The following is a 16,894-nucleotide window of genomic DNA, read 5'->3' as shown; positions in this document are numbered from 1 at the left end:
TTTGTGTCCGGGCGCTCACGGAGACGCGCAATAAAATATAAGCTGGTTAGTCGCGCTTGGCCTCTAGGTGCCAGATAAATACAAGAAAAAAATAGAAAAGAGAGAAGACATAAAAGGAATGACACAACTGACGCACACGTACTTCGCGGGGCAAAGCCCAATACACGGGAGCAGGAGGAGGGGAAGAGGGTTTGGGGCAAGCGGCGGCGAACTTATTTCTGTGGAAATTTCTCCGTTCGCCTTCTCCTCTTTCCGAGATGCTCCGATAACAAGAGGGCCGGGCCGCTGCGGTTGCTGCTGCCAGTGCAAAGGAGCGCCTATATGCGCTCTGCAAGGAATGGATGTTTAAGGATGAAGGTGGAAAGGATACGAGGGAAAGGACCAAGAAAAATGACCTTCCAGGTGGCGGTGGCGCGCGCGCGAGCAGTGAGCGCATTTTCGCTTTGGAGGGTCGAGCAGCGCGAGTGAAAAAAAATATGAAAAGGAGTTGGGCGTCAGTGTGTGGGTTCCTGGCGAGGTGGTGTGTGAGGGAAAAGCGAGCAATAGGAAGAACCGCAGCGGCGGACGCGGGCTGCAGAGATAGCATCGACATGGCATGGCAGAAGGGAGGGGGGGGAGACGATCAAGCACCCCCGCTCGCTGCCGGGCTAACTAACGACTGTCCGCTTTTTAAACGCCGCGCTGAGGCGGCAGCAAAGTCTCCGTGGCTCTGTTGCCCGACTGTGCTTTGGCGAGCTGCTCTGCCCGCCCCTGCAGCAGAGACGGCGTTGCTTGTTCCTGGCTAGCTTTGCTCCTCGGTTGACCAACAATGACAGGTACAGAATGAAACGTTGTGTCATGCGGAACATGCCCGACGGAAAGCACGGATCAAGAGAAGTGACAAAGTGAGAAACGTGGCAAGGGAAACAGGGCTTGGGGGGCTGCATATGTGATTTGAGGTATAGATGGACCGTCAGCTCCGCGGGGTGGTATGTTTGCGCATTTCACCCTCTCCCCACCCCACACCCCTCGCCATCTCCCCTTCCTTCTCAATATTTTGTTTTTCTTGTTACAGCTGCCCCGGTTTTCGTTTGTTTGCTTGGGGTCTTGGGTGATTGTGAAAATGGTTCTCACGCCGACTTTTGCTTCTCCGGAAATGTGCATTCCTACCACTAATTACTATACACAAGTTCAACGTCTCTGTCGCCCCACTCTTGAAATGGCCTCATGCAATTGCATGCACACGCAGTAATCTGAAACCGCACCTGAGCGTCGTTCGTACATCCCCCGTGCCTCGCGTTAACCGTTGCACACGGAGTGGCGAGTTTATGAATGCAATTTGTCAATGGGCGTGTCAGTGCTTATTGAAAACCTCTACTCTTTATAAAATACTCCCGCGTCCTAAACTTAAAAACACATCGCGCATTTAGTGAAAACACGCGCCCTTTTAGTCATTCGCTAGATGAGGTTCTCCGGTGTGAAGCCTCACTTGCCGAGCATGGTGGGTGGTGTTCGGGAAGAGCTCGAGAAGAGCAGCCTGGGTCTCACGAGCCCCACCATTCACTTCTGGCAAAGGCATTAACAGCTTCAAATGCTATCGCACAGCCAACACATAATGGAATCGGGTGTCCCAGTGTTTTCTTTTTTCTTGTTGCAATGTGAAGTCAGCGTGTTTCTTTCCCTATGCGAGATGGAGTAGCCGGCGACGCTGATAAGTACCATACACCGCGTATCTATTTAATTAAAAAAGAAGTAAGCAAGCATCCGTCAACTACACGTTGGCTGATAACACGTTTTGCTGCATGAGCTTTGACGTCCCTGGCTCAAGTCTGGGCCTAATCTGCCGCATTTCTCCGCTAAGTAAGACCGAAGTCCTAATGCACACAAATTTTACTGCGCTAAAAGAATCCCGCGCGGCTGAAACTGAATCAAAAGTAGTTCTGACGTTTACATAATTTCTGTGCATGACGCCATTACTCGTGTAAGACCACGTGTACCCACATTCTCCTGGAAGTTAGTATCTACAGGTGTAAAGTCTGCATGCATAGCTCTACCCTTAAAATAAACTGGCGGTCTCCGTACTTGAACAGAAAACCTGCGCAGAGGAGCTGCTGGATGTCAATACCAATTAATTTACTGTAACACATTCTGCCGCCGCGGTGGCTCAGTGGTTATGGTGCTCGGCTGCTGACCCGAAAGACGCGGGTTCGATCCCGGCCGCGGCGGTTGAATTTCTTTGGAGGAGAAATTCTAGAGGCCCGTGTACTGTGCGATGTCAGTGCACGTTAAAGAACCCCAGGCGGTCGAAATTTCCGGAGCCCTCCACTACGGCGTCTCTCATAGCGCTAGCCTTAGTCGCTTTGGGACGTTAAACCCCATAAACCAAACCAAACCAACCAACACATTCTCTCCAGCAAACGGAGGATTCGTGAAGGTTGAAAAAATAAATGGTGTTGGGCCACTGTTTACCTAGCGCCAGATGCAATAAAGGATCATGGAGCAACTCTCCGCTCTCACAGGGCGCAGGCGACCTCGCAGTACACCGCTTCGGCGAACACAAAGGCCGCAGGCTGCAGTAGAGGCCTGTCACCTTCGCAATATAGATTAGGCATCAGAAGAGAGAAAGAGGGAGAGAGAAGGCCCGCGAGCGAGCGGAGCAACAAATCAAGACACGCTCGCAAAAGCGGGGAAAGCTCCGCTCAAGAACCCGTATAATCCATCTACTGTATGCTGCACGCACGACAGCGGAGCTGAGCGGCGGCGCGGTATACTCGCGCTGACTGACAGGAGATGAGATGAGCGACCACTCGCGCAAGCTTCGGGCGGCGGTGTCTGCGGCCGGCCGACGCATATAGCACACTCCACGCGGCGTATGTATAGTATATATACAGGAAGTGCAACCGAGCGCATCGTGCGAGGAACTCAAGACGCGCGGAACTGACATCAGAGATCGACGCGGGCAGAATGAAGTTTCACTGCTAGACCGTGTGAAGAGAGCCTGCGTATACACGCCCTGAACACGAAGGATATCAGCTTCTCTGTTATGCGGTCATAGACTGAGCGCATATATGCGACCCGTTCTGCTATGCCTTTTGTAGCGAAACCTCCTTGTAAAGAAAGTTGAACGGCCGCGGGAGAACAAGCAAATCAATACAAACAATCTAGTACACCGTAACTAACACACAAGATTTAATCAACGGTCGGTAAATAACTCAATCTTATGAGCCTAAATTTTGCGGAAGATGACTTAAACATGACCAGCGTGCGTCAGAGATTCCACATCAGTGCTGAGAAGTAATGTGCCGAAAAATAATCATCACTAAGCGTCGCATCGTCAGTATATTGTTTATTTGTATACGCTTGAGTTTGTAACGGGGGAAAATACGCAGTTAAGCATACAGTCTTCTTTCAGCTTTGGCCCCCTAAAGGGGGCCTGCTTCGCCTGAGGGTCCTCTGAATGCTCGGATTACCGAGTATCCGTGGCTGAGTGGATTAACTCAGCGCCGACCGTCTCAGCGGAGCTCGAAAACATGGCGAACAGCAGCGGGGGCTTCCGCATCCGCAAACTCTCTTTCTGCTCTGCACTAGGAATATAAACCAGCGCGAGAGCTAACTTTTTATTTTTTTTTCTACTGCTGAATCGCTGCGTGGTGCGTCGGTGTCATGCGCTGCACTCTCAGAGATCATGCGGCTAAAGCTGAATGAGCTCTGTGGTGTACCGCTTACTTAACTGGATTGGTCGGGGTCAGCAAGCCGCAGCTGCTGTCGTGCATTATTTTATTTTCATTGCGTGCTTTGAAGTGGATTTGCAGAAGCGACAGAAGTGATGAACTGAATAAGTTCTCTGGCAATATACCAGGTGTCCCAGCTAAATGTAACCAAGCTTTTAAAAAACACGGGCTGTCCTAGCCGTCTGAAACCAAATGAGGGTTGTTTAGAGTCGCGTGACCTAGTCCGCAGTATTTTTTTCGTTCTTCAAGGTTGACTCATTAGTTAAGCTTAATTAACTAACTTTTTAATTAATGGCTTGAGGAACCAAGTGTCAATGGAAAAGTTGTAGATCGCTTTGAGAAACAGCTTACTGAGATATTTGTAGCAAAGTAATATTTACATAAAGTAGTTTTTTTACCGGCCTTTAATCATAACCCGCACAATAAGAAAAAGCTTCCACATGACAACTGTGCCACTTCAACGTCCCAAGACACGCCTTGAAGAAAAAAAATCCATTTTTTCTGAAGTCCTCTCCTCGATGAGACTTTGGGTGCACATTGGGTCAGAGAAGTGATCGAGTAGCTGGTCACGCGACAACTTTCTTTTAAGGCCAATAAATGAAGCTACGTAAATCGTAACTTGACGGAAATAGCACTACTAGCGGTTTTTCGAGGTGATCTAAAACTTTTGCTCTGACACTTTCTTCCTGAAGTTAATAATTAAAAAGTTAGCTAATTAAACTTAACTAATGAATGAACTTTGAAGAGCGAAAAAAACACTCAAGACTAGGCCACGCGACTATGAACAACCCTGAGTTGGTTTCACTGGACTAGGACACTTCCCCTTTTTTAAAAGTTTGGTTACATTTAGCTGGGACACCCGGTATATAGAGTTCAACACACGTGATTCGGCCGCGGCGTCAACAAACCTCGTGATTATTTTGTTGCTACTCCTGCTGTTGATGACGACGATGATCATGTTGGCACTACTGCTGCTCTTCTTCCTGACGTTGCTCCCGCTGTTACTGCTTTCGTCGATGGCGTTGCTGATGACGATGGGGATAATGTTGGTGTTGCTGCCCTCGCTTCGGTCGTAGCTGTATACTACTGCTGCTGCTGCTGCTGCTGTTGTCGTCCCTGTCACAGTAGCAGCACAAGCAATGACAGCACAACGGTATTAGAGACAGTCAACGGAGGAGGAGTAGAGGTTAAGCTGAATTGCAGGAGGATGCTCAGTAACTTTTTGCGCTGTATACACCTCATTCGCCTGGCCCACTTATCCGCTCGTTTAACGAGTGGAAGAGACCAAGTATATATGCGCAGCCAGATCGCAAACGCACACGTGTGTGCAGCTGAAGAAAGTGATCAGCGCTGCGACCTGCCGTGCAAGATTTTTACGCTACTGCCTGAAGAGTAGACTAGTCTGCGTTTGTTGTGTGCACCTTCACGTCGTTGTTTTTGTGTGCGCAGTATACTTTGAAGATATGTCTGACCGACTCGCACAACAATGTACTCTTTTAAACAACCTTTCTTAGGCCTCATTAGAATTACAATTGAGGAAAAAAACTTTAGGGGCCATCGTTTGGATATATGCAGACGAATGCGATAGCACTTTTTTTTCACTCGTCAATTTACTCTGATTCCATTATCTTCCACTATCCAATCTATTCCATTGCTGATTATATTTTTGTTTCATTTCTATTCATAACTGCTTCTTTTATTCATTTCTGCCGAGTCATTCCTAGTCCGGCCTTTCCCTCCTCTCCCGCTACAAGTGGAGAGGAGGATTTACGTCTTTCCACTTAATACCTGCCAACTGTGGAAGGTGGCAGGTTGAAAGAGGGAAATCCCCCTAAATGCCATGGTTGGCAGGTGGCGGCTTCACAGGCTTAGCTAAGGTTAAGCCTAGTCAGATGCGAAGCATATTGATGGCTAGGCTTGGTAAAGTTCCTCGCTTTGTTCTTCAGTTGTAGAACGTTGTCGCCGAGCCGCATATTGAGCACGCCGCTTAGCCAGACGTTCATCCCGCTCTTCATCGGTCTCTGTGGCACGCTGAAGCTTTCGCTTCTCGTTCAAATCAGCCCTGCGTCTAGGCGGCATCCCAACACCTGGCCGCCTCGTAAGTGCCCGGAGTGCGAGGCAAGCTCAGCTTTATGCCGCTGCTGTAGCGTCACGTGGTCAGCTGCAGCGCCTCTGATGTGGAGCCTCGACCGCGCGAGCCGGCAGCCCATCTCTCCTCTGCTGTGACGTCATGTTGTCACGTGGTGTCACGTGGTCACGCTAAAGGTCAATGGTAGCTCCACCGCCGCGCTCGACGGGCTGTAGTGTAGCTCTAGTAATATGCTTCGCATAAAATAAAATCACGGCGCGCAGTTGTTTCGCCAGCGCTTTAAAAGGCAGCAAACCGTGAACTTCTTTCCTGTTTTGTTTTGTTTTTTTGTACCTTGTTCTGCTTGTGTAAAACATTAAACGAAGAGTAGTTTTGTTAACCAAGTACTCTATGTCAGCAGAAACATGTTGCGCTTCCAAAGCTAGAGCCACACCACCTCAATCGGAAAGCTCATTCAGAATTCAAAGCTGGTCGTGAGTTGACAGATCATGACAGCGAACCACGCAGTATGCAAGGCGCCAGCACACTGCCTACGGTTTTCTCGTGCGCACATAAAAAATAAATACGAAAAAATACGGCAGACGATGATCAGCTTGAGCGCGGACGTCCCTCACTATCAATCTTATTTTCGATGAGACGGAAAAATTAACCTGTCGGACCATGAGGCGACGGCAATAATCACAATGCCTAGAACCCCCCCCCCTGCCTCTAAGATCTCCCCCTCGCAAACATGTGTTGATGTGTTGTTAGTTCGGTAGCTTTTTGTGTTGTCTCATTGCTTTCTCAATAGCATTCATGTATGGTGTATTTGCCATGCTGTTACTTGTGGCTGTATGAATTGTACAAATGCACTTGCCGTTTTCTTTTTGTATGATTCCATAATCACTGGTATTGATTTATGTATTCTTCCTCTCCTGATTGGACGTGAAAAATGTCCGCACTGTTCAGTAAATAAATAAATAAATGGTTTATTAGGGTTTAACGTCCCAAAGCGACTCAGAATATGAGGGACGTCGTAGGGAAGGGCTCCTGAAATTTCGGCCAGCTGGGGTTCTTCAACGTGCACTGACATCGCACAGTACACGGGCCTCTAGAATTTCGCATCCATCGAAATTCGGCCGCCGCGGCCGGGATCGAACCCGCGTCTTTCGGGTCAGCAGCCGAGCGCCGTAACCACTGAGCCACTGCGGCGGGGCAAATAAATAAATAAATAAATAAATAAATAAATGCATGGCCACAGATTCTCCCGTGTTTCCGATCAGTTACGGCATCAGCCCCTTGGTAACTTTTAGCCAGTAGGCGAACGCTGGTATTCTCAATTGCGTCATACTATACACTGGCACCACACTGAATAAAAGAAGGGAGGCATATTTGACGATATGTGCTGCGAAATCTGAGAACCTGGATGAAAGCGCTTGAAGAGATGTCACGTAATTCTAAGCAACCTAGCCCCGCAAGCGAGCATCTCCACAAACATATCCGACACTTTTGTAAGGGCATTAAGATGTGCGGTGAAGCTCGCTTGCCGAACTTCCCTATCTACTGTGGCGTAGGTAAAACTACCGCAACATGGCAGAGTAGGCAGGTCTTAAGCTTGCACTGACCATGACTCATGTCGGTTTAGCTCACTGGAGGGAAACTGATTGGCGTGGTACGAGCTGACTCACTTACTTGCATCAATATCACCTAGCTCTCTCGGAAGAACTGTCAGATGTATGCGTATACTTGGCCACGTGGAACCAAATCACTTTCATGTACTCTGCGAAAGCCTGACGGCTTAGCTTTATTTTGCTGTAAAGGTCCTTCCGATATAAAGGGCGTCACCGGTCAACCTCCATCGTTCGGAGGCGCGGTATAAATGCACGGACGGTGCCAGGATTTCCGTGTGGTGTGGCGAGAAGAAGAGAAGATGGTTTATGGTTTAAGTGTGTTTAACGTCTATGAGGGATGCCCTAGTGAAGGGCTCCGGAAATTTCGGCCAGCTGGGGTTCTTCAAAGTGCACTGACATCGCACAGTACACGGGCCTCTAGAATTTCGCTTCCATCGAAATTCGACCTCCACGGCCGGGATCGAACCCGCGTCTTTCGGGTCAGCAGCCGAGCGCCATAACCACTGAGCGGCACCGCGGCAGCAGTAGAAGAGAAGAGGGGTACCGATCGCGAGTCACATTTCGGGTAGGTACTCGTATGTTGCTTCTCTGGCATTGCTGTTCGAATGGTAAGGTATATAAAATGATAAATGATAAAATGCAGCGGCGATAGCTTCACATACTGGCTGAGCAGCGAAGGGAGCTAATATAGGCTGCATTATCAAGAATCATCATCATCGTCCCAGTCAAAGGAGGCGTTCAGCAAATTTATGCGGCCCGGCAAATTGTGGGGTGGCAGCCGTCACCCCTCGCCTTCCCTTGGCGCAGCCACTGCATAGACGATGTCGATCGGTACTACCGGTCGATCGTTGTCTTTTCATCTTGCCCTTTTACTTCGCCCGCTGGAGGCAAAGTGTGTGGTATAGTTGCCAACAACACTCTGCCGCTAAGGCTTCCCTTCTGCAGAAAATCTGGCGCTGTGAGCGCCCCGGAGAAGCAACCGAGGCGGACCACCTTGGACACGTGACCTTGTGACGTCATCGCAATCTGCCCACAGCAATGTGGGCAAACTGAACACCTTGGCAGGTTTCAGCTAAATTGCCGACTGGTCGCGAGAGGTTGTTCGGGAAGCGCAACCTCACGGAGCGCACGGCAGAGGCGCATTGTTTAACCGCTGTACCACTGTGCCGGGAGTGGTATGAGGCTATGAATGTAAAGTCGAGGCCGACCAGTTCTGCGTATATGAGCTTTAAGCCGTTAACTCTATCGCGTCATACCTTCAAGGCCGAGCTTAACTCCTTGAGACTTTATTCAGCAAATGCGGTAACCGCACCTCTTTTACTTTCGCTTAGCATAAAGAGCGACGGAAATATTGCCCAATAGTAAACTATATCGTAACATACATGAGTATTAGCTGATCACAGCGACAATTGCATGGTCAAAGTTTATGCCATCTCTGTTAACAATCAAAATAGAAACAAATCAGCGTTAAAGAATTACTGTTCGTAAGATGTTACGTTCACACAGGAAAAAAAAATAATGTCTGGCACATGAAGCACAAATAGCCCACAACAAGAAAACGAAGGTCACTAAAGTACCGTTCAATAAGCTGCCTACATCACCTGCCCTCGCATCATCAGTCAGGGATGTATACACGCTATTGAAATGGAGTTGGGAAAGTTGGTACACCTTCATTTTTTAATAAGGGAGTAATTACTCATTGGCATCCACCCAAGCGCAGCCATACGGCTACAAAGGAAAGCTATACAGCTTTCTCAGAAACTTCGTAGTTAAAGAAAAATTCGTCCTGGTCCGGACGAAGTTTCTGAGAAAGCTGTATAGCTTTCCTTTGTAGCCGTATGGCTGCGCTTGGGTGGATGCCAATGAGTAATTACTCCCTTATTACAAATCTACTCCACCTTGGGGTATTCCCCTAAACATTTGACCAACACCTTCATTTTTTAGTCGCGCAAAGAGCCAACACTGAAACAAAAGACATACACAGGCTATACCATGCTAGTGAGTGCTTTTGGCTCAGTGTAGACTTTTCGGGAGTTTGACAAATGGTTTTACAGTAAAGATCAGGTGTAGAAAAAAAAAAAAGAACGATGTTCATTGCTTCACACTCCCGATCACGTGCGTATACGGTCCTGAATTCTAGAGAAAAAGACACATCAAAGTCTATACGTCATCGACCGTCGCTGCGAGGAGCCTACGTGTCACTGTTAAGTAACGATCCTGGACTCGGAAACAGAAGAGGACCAAACGCATCTGCATATGACGCGAACAAATCGACGGGCTGGCACGCGCAGCCAAGGCTAACAACAACTTGCCGGGGCGCGAAAGAAAAAAAAACAGAAGACACGAACCTAAGCGTTAACGTGGATATCGAAGCTTCCGTGTACGGGACGCTGTATGAGGACAACTAAAGAGGGCTGCATCGGAAGGGGAAGGTAAGGGGGACTGGGGGACGCGGGCCACGATGAAAAATTCATCCCCCCAAAAGTGAGAATCCGAACTTGACATCGGCTATGCAACGCGCGTAGCGTCAAAAAAAAAAAAAAAAGCAAAAACCCGCCATAGCGCATATCCGCGCACGACCCGCCAAAACCAACAGACACCCTCTCCAAAGTAAACATTGTTTCGCTAACCGCCGCCAGAGAGCGGTTCCGACCGACCCCCATTGACCGGCACCGACCCCGACTCGGGGGTGACAATGCTGCAGCACTAAAAACCCCGGCGCGCGCCCCAGCCAGCTCCGCAGCGCGCCAAGCGGCCTGTACGCGGGCTTCCGAGAGCACAATATGTCGCACCCCCCCCCCCCCCCCCCCCCGCCCCCCCTTTTTTTTTATTTCCTTCTCTGGCTTTGCCCCTTCGTCCCCGACGGGTGCATATTATTTATATAGAAGGATAATAGTTTATTTTAAATCGAGGTCCGCTACGGGAGCCGAAATGGGAGAATGGGTCCGCCGCTGCGGAAGGGGATGGGGAGGAGAGGCAAGAGGAGGGTGTCGCGGCCGGCGAGCTTTATAATGTTGGGCGCGCATGAGCTCCCCCGTACTCGTGCGCCCGCCGAGCGAGCTTGGGGCCGGGGTTACAGAATCGCACAATGCTGCCGAACTACGCGGCTCGGTGAACCCGTGCGAGTCTTTCGGTGCGCCCAGTCTTGCGCGAGATGCCGTGAAATGGCGGTTCGTTTCGACACCACCCGAGGGCGGTGCGGCTGCTGGCCGCGTACGACCGCGCCGCGTTGTCGCTGGTGAGACCTGGCGCACAATAAAGGAGTCCTCAAGAATGATGCGGACAATTATCTTATTAGTTGTTATCGAATTTTTTTAAGAACTTCCGGCGCTGTCAGTTATAAATGGATCTGAGGTGTTCTGCAGGCACCAACGAGTATAGGTAAACGTTCCACAAAAATAAAAGGGGCATTCTCGATTCAGTTCAGTCCTAATATCGCGTTCCCCTCGCCGCATTCGAGCGAGAACATTCTCAGTGATATCTTGTGAAATGTCAGCCATCCTCTTCCTTTCAAGCTAAGCCACTATGTATCGCGGCTGACTAGATGTAATCCCTGTTACACAAACCGCTCTGACGAATATACAGAGTCTGACATCACCTATGTTTCAAAGGTGTCGAGGACGTCGGTTAGCATGTCTAAATACGGCTCCTTCAATCAAGCGACAAGCGCGCAGTCTTTACATTTCCTTCCTGCTATGAACGACACGTTCCCTCTGCAAGACTTGTGCCAACGAAAGCAGACGCAGAAGTCTCTGCACCCCCAGACACTTGGTTTATATTTATACATTATGCATGTTCATCTATAACTACTGCAAATTGGCATGTAGGGGCCATTATAATGTGGTATGAAAGGTAGATAGGCAGTTTATAACTGCAAAGCTGCTGCTGTCAAGATCACCGATAACATGGCACATAACGATTACAAAACCGACACACAACTGCGAATAAACCAAGAAACAACACTGTCGAAAAACATTAGGATAAATATGAGGCTCAGCATATTCGCTAGATAATACAAGGAAAAAAGCCAGTGGCTTACAGTTCGTTACTAGTTTGAGAGGCATACTACAAAGGAATTAATCAGACCAGGATGAAAGAGTAGAGTGGAGGTTAAAGAAAGTGAGACAGGATGGTCAACAAGGGCGCCAAAGAAAAAAAAAAAGAGTAACTGTTCCTAGAGGGACTCTCCGTAAGCTTTCCCTGTTCGTAGTTGCTGCGTAAACAAAGGCATGCAATGCTCTCTCTCGTATCGCGGCGTCTCCGCTCGCGACGACCACCCTTTCACCGTGTTCGCAACTCGTAATGCGCGCGACCAACAGATCATGACGGCCGCGGCGGTGAGACGCCGAGCTAAGCGAGCAGGCAGGTGGCTCCCTCTGTGGGCACCGGCGGGCAGCGAAGCCTGCCGCTTCGGCGCCGAACGCGGAGACCGATCTTCGCATTGCACGAGGACCGCTTTCGGCGCAGCGGCAGAAAAGCCTGCTCTACATACCGCCATACATAATGCAAGAGCAGATAATAAAAAAAAGAAACAGACAACGAGAAAAGAGAGGTAGTGAGAGAGGAGGCAGAGAAAGAAGCTCGAGGATGTGTTACGGGAGAGGGAAGCAGGTTGCACAAAGGATGACGACGAAATAGAGAAGAAAAATACATTGGAGTAACGTAGAGAAAAGAGGGCCCTTGCACGTCGTAACAAAGGCCATTCAAAACAGGCCCCTCTTACATGTACGCGGGGCCCGCAGTACAACGTCGAGCGGGTAAAACGGATAAATCGCACGGCGGCAAAGAATGAAGAAGAGCTGCTGAAAAATAAGCAAGGGGAGAAGAGAGAATGGTGTGGGGTTCATGAGCGAGGCGCGTCGTGTGGAAGAGTGGGCGCCGATGACAAGGGGAACATTGAAAAAAGAAGAAGCAAAAGAATTAAATGAGAAAACATTCATCAAGGCTACGATGAACAAAAGGCGGAAAGAAGCAAAGAGCAAATGAAGCTGCTTGTGTCGTCATAGTTCTAGCGGTCCCCCTCTTGTTTGTAGGTGCCGTCGTCGCTTTTCATATTTAATATCTGAGCTCGAGATAGCTCAGGGATGCGAAGGAACAAAAGCACTTATGATTCAATTCAAGTCGACTACAATACTAAATAGCTTTAAGCTGTTAAGTGAGCGATCGTCGCTTCTCCGCTTAGCGTATGTTACCGTCAGCTAGGAAATAGTGCGAACGCCTTCGCTGGGCATTCTTAGCGCAAAAAAAAAAAAAAAAACTATATACGCACGTATGGCACAAACTGTGAGAAACTGGCTCTTGCTGAGCGTTTTCGATTAACTTAATATAATGATATTAACGCCCTCCGCTTTTCCCCTTAAGACAGCAATTTCTCATACAGCTGGCGCTATGAAAGCCGGCACTAGCGAACAGTTTAGAAACACCAACTCAGAGTTCTTGGAAGCCGCCCCATGCGAGCAACAATATTTTTATCGAGTAATTCTATTGTCATGCTCAAATGACTGCTCACGCGGCTTTTTCCAACTTTTTAATTTAAGCTTAACCAATCTGAAAAATCAGCGAGCAAAAGTTGGCATTTGTTCGGTGCTTGCGAAATAAGACCTGCTTTAATTACAAGAGTCAACCTGCGACTGCATTTAGTTTCAATTTCGCACAGCTCTGTTACAAATACACTACTTCAGTAGATTAACGAGATGCACTTTCTTGAGCAGGAATGTCATGACTGAACAAAATGCCTGTTCAGGAAACATGCCAGAGATATAGCACTAAAATACGCTATACTAAAAAGCATTTAACTGCAATACTTTCAACTTATGAAGTTTTGTGCACAAAATATCCATAAAACGAAAATCAGAACGTTTGTTTTGCAATTAATTGAGTATCCGAAAGCCGTCCGATTGGCTAAGCATATTTTTTCTCTTGTGTGCCATAGGAATAGTACTAAGCTCCACTTTACGCACTTTTTGGCGGATTCACTGGTTTATGGAGTGAGAAACACTGCGGGGACATAGTGAAATTGAATGGCGGCCCTCCCCAAACCCAAAACCCATATTCTGTTATTTGTTTGTTTGTTTGCGCGCGCGCATACAAAAATGGAAATGCTGGAAAAATGGTAGTGCACGTGCAATATCCGATTTTATTTGCACACACACACACACACACACACACACACACGCGCGCGTGTGTGTGTGTGTGTGTGTGTGTGTGTGTGTGTGTGTGTGTGTGTGTGTGTGTGTGTGTGTGTGTGTGTGTGTGTGTGTGTGTGTGTGTGTGTGTGTGTGTGTGTGTGTGTGTGTGTGTGTGTGTGTGTGTGTGTGTGTGTGTGTGTGTGTGTGTGTGTGTGCAAATAAAATCGGATATTGCACGTGCACTACCATTTTTCCAGCATTGTTTATCTACAATTATTCCATTATTTGCTTCCGCTCTAAAGAAACTGCCATAATTCCAGTCACGTTTCCTGTCCACTGAGTTTCTTGTTGAGCGGTATTAGTAGAGCTCTGGTAGCACTCCCGGCGCCTCGAAGCGCGGAGGGTGTTATAGGAAGGAAATAATCTTCACCCTCCAGAGGTTATAAAAGCCGGAGACGCTGTATGTAAGCCTCCTTATATATGGTCCCAAAACAAATCCATTTTCCCGGGAACTTTTGAAGAGCTGTATGAAAGTACGCGCACAAAAGATAAGCCTCTCAGTGGGCGACATGGGCGGTATACAGTGGCTGCTTGTTACCACACACCGCGCAGTCCGTCAGCACATCAACATGCGCGCGCTATCGCGGGGCCTCCATGCACGGGTGCCGCTCATCCGGCGCCGCTGCGGGGCGCTGAAGCACGACGAGTATACATCCATATGCGCATGCATGCACGAGGAAGCCAGACGGCGCCTCCAAGCGGCAGGCAGCTACATTGTATGCAGAGCGCGCGGGAACGCGCGCGCATACATTTGGCCCGCACATTGTGTGGAACAGGCCTTGATGGAACGGCCCGCCGATATCTCTTGGAATAAGCAACTCGCCGCCGAGCTTTATGCTCACCGTGCGTGGAACGTATATTTGCTTGCCTCATATAGTATAACACACAAGCCGAATTACTTTGTCAGCATTCGTGTCGTAGCGAAGTGACTTAGGCTGCCAGTGCTCGCAGTTAGTTATATGCATTTTACTTATATGCGAGTAGATAGCAAAACTGGACCTGATGTCGCATTGATTCCCGTAATAAATGCATCTCCTGCTTTAGCTTAATCATTAGAATTTGGAACAATTTTAATTTACTGCATGTGAATTCTACGCCGCGTTATTTCATAAACGCCAAATAAGCGCCAAACGAAGTGTCCCATGGTGATCGCAGTGCGAGCCTCGGGGGCTCGAGTCAGCAAGCCTGGTGGCGACACTTCGTCGTCATGGCCTCCATATCTATTATAAAACTTGTCTACAGGCATAGAGTCCATAAGAAGTCTATAGACAGTCTGTAGACTTCTTATGGTGGTGGTGGTGGTGGTGAAAACTTTTAATTACTGAAATAGAGTTTGGGAGCCACAGAGTGGCCACGCTACATGGTCGGCGTCCCTAGTCCGGGACACCGCATGACAATGCCCCGTCTCTAGCCCGTTTCACGAGAGCCCTTTGGGACTCAAGCGAGGAGCAGTTGAGAAGGGCAGTCTCCCATGCCTCTCTGGAAGGGGTAGGGGAAGGGGGGAGGTGGGGATTTTGAGTACATGCCCACACCATGTGGAAGATATCACAGGTCTCCCCCCAGTGTGGGCATCGCCCATCCGTGTTAGGATCGTAATGCTTTAAGATTGCAGGACAGAGTAGAGTACCTGTCTGCAGGCGCCTTAAAGTTCGCTCCTCCGTCTTACTCAGCCCCTTTGCAGGGGCCGGGAAAAGGCGGTGGATGTCGCTATAATGCGTTATAATTTCCTTGAATCGCAGCAGCGGCTGGTTAGTCTCCGAGCCAGAAGAGCTGGGATGAGGAGCCCGGTGAGTAAGCGCTCGGGCAGCCGCGTCAGCGGCCTCATTACCTCGTAAGCCCTGGTGGCCAGGAGCCCAAATGATTCTTTTGGGTGTTGGATCAGTGGCAGTCCGTCTTAGAATGCAAGCAGCTAAGGGGGAGATCTCCCCTGCCAAGTAATGATCACATGCTTTTCGGGAGTCCGTAATGATGATTCTCGAATTGGCGTGGGCGGCAGCAAGCGCTATCGCTACTTCCTCGGCTCGCATTGAATTCGGGGCTCGAAAAGAGAGTCCATCAACGTGCATTTCCTGGTGAACGACAGCGGCCGTGTAAAATCCCGTGGGCGATGGGCCTGCTACGTCTACATAATATACACCGGGTCGGGAGCCGTGTTGTCTCTCAAGAGCCCGAGCCCTTATGATTTTATACAGATGCCTCCTTTTGTCTATTCACAGTCTATAGACTAAATATCGACAAAAGTAAAAGTGTATGACCGTAAATCTGTAGATTGTCTGTAAACTGCCTGTAGGATTTGTATTGACTATGTACTATTCTCTAAGATTTGTCTATAGACAGTCTATAGACTTTATAGACAACAGTGTATGGACGGTCCACAGATTGTCTCTAGAAATATATAGAGCGAGAGAAGAAATAAACATTATTGAGGGGATAGAAAGAGGTTCACCACCGTCGAATTTATTTTCCTGACGAAGCTGCACAGCAAATCAGAAAACAAGGTTAAGAACCACTGGTAAAAAAAAAAAACGCAAAAATGAGATCACGGATGACTACGCAGGTGATGTCTACGGAACAAACGGGTCAGCAACTATTGGCAAAGAGAAAACTTCGCAGTGAAGTTACTTTTCACATTAAACTTCCTTATCTGTAAACAAGATTTTTTTGTTACACTGGTTCCATTACTTTCTAAACAAGACGAGACAGAAAGCCATTTCTTTTCCTGCATTTCATACCAACACGTGGGAGTATAACCGACCCCAATTACGCATGCGCAAAGGATGGTGCTGACTTTAAAAAGCAAATCAACACCAAAAGTGGCCTGGAGTATTCTCGAAAAAAAGATAGCACAAAAAATATTCATATTGTTGTCATTAGTTTTAGTTCAGTGGGGAGAGCACAAATAACAGGTTGCCGTTATCTCTATAGTTGTTGCTCGGAAAAGTGTACTGGAACATGTCAAATGCATGGAAAGGATAAAGGCTTGTCGAACACGAAGCGGTCAGACTAATTATCCCCTAGCTGGCGTTGATGTTTTTTCCTCTTTGTACCTCACGCCAGGAGGTGGAGAAGTGTTCTGCATTAAACGTCTGACTTGTTTTGATAGAAAAAAGAAAAGGTTGCGTGTGGCGCTATTTGCTACAGGAGTACCCAATCACAGGCCATATAAAAAAATCTCTTCACCCAATTCATATATCTTTCGCCCCGCCGCGGTGGCTCAGTCGTTACGGTGCTTGGCTGCTGACCCGAAAGACGCGGGTTCGATCCCGGCCGCGGCGGCTGAATTGCGATGAAGGCGAA

This window comes from Amblyomma mixtum, chromosome 5 (assembly GCF_055824585.1).
Source record: "Amblyomma mixtum isolate Tamu chromosome 5, ASM5582458v1, whole genome shotgun sequence".
NCBI lineage: Eukaryota > Metazoa > Arthropoda > Arachnida > Ixodida > Ixodidae > Amblyomma > Amblyomma mixtum.
This window is presented reverse-complemented; position numbering follows the sequence as displayed.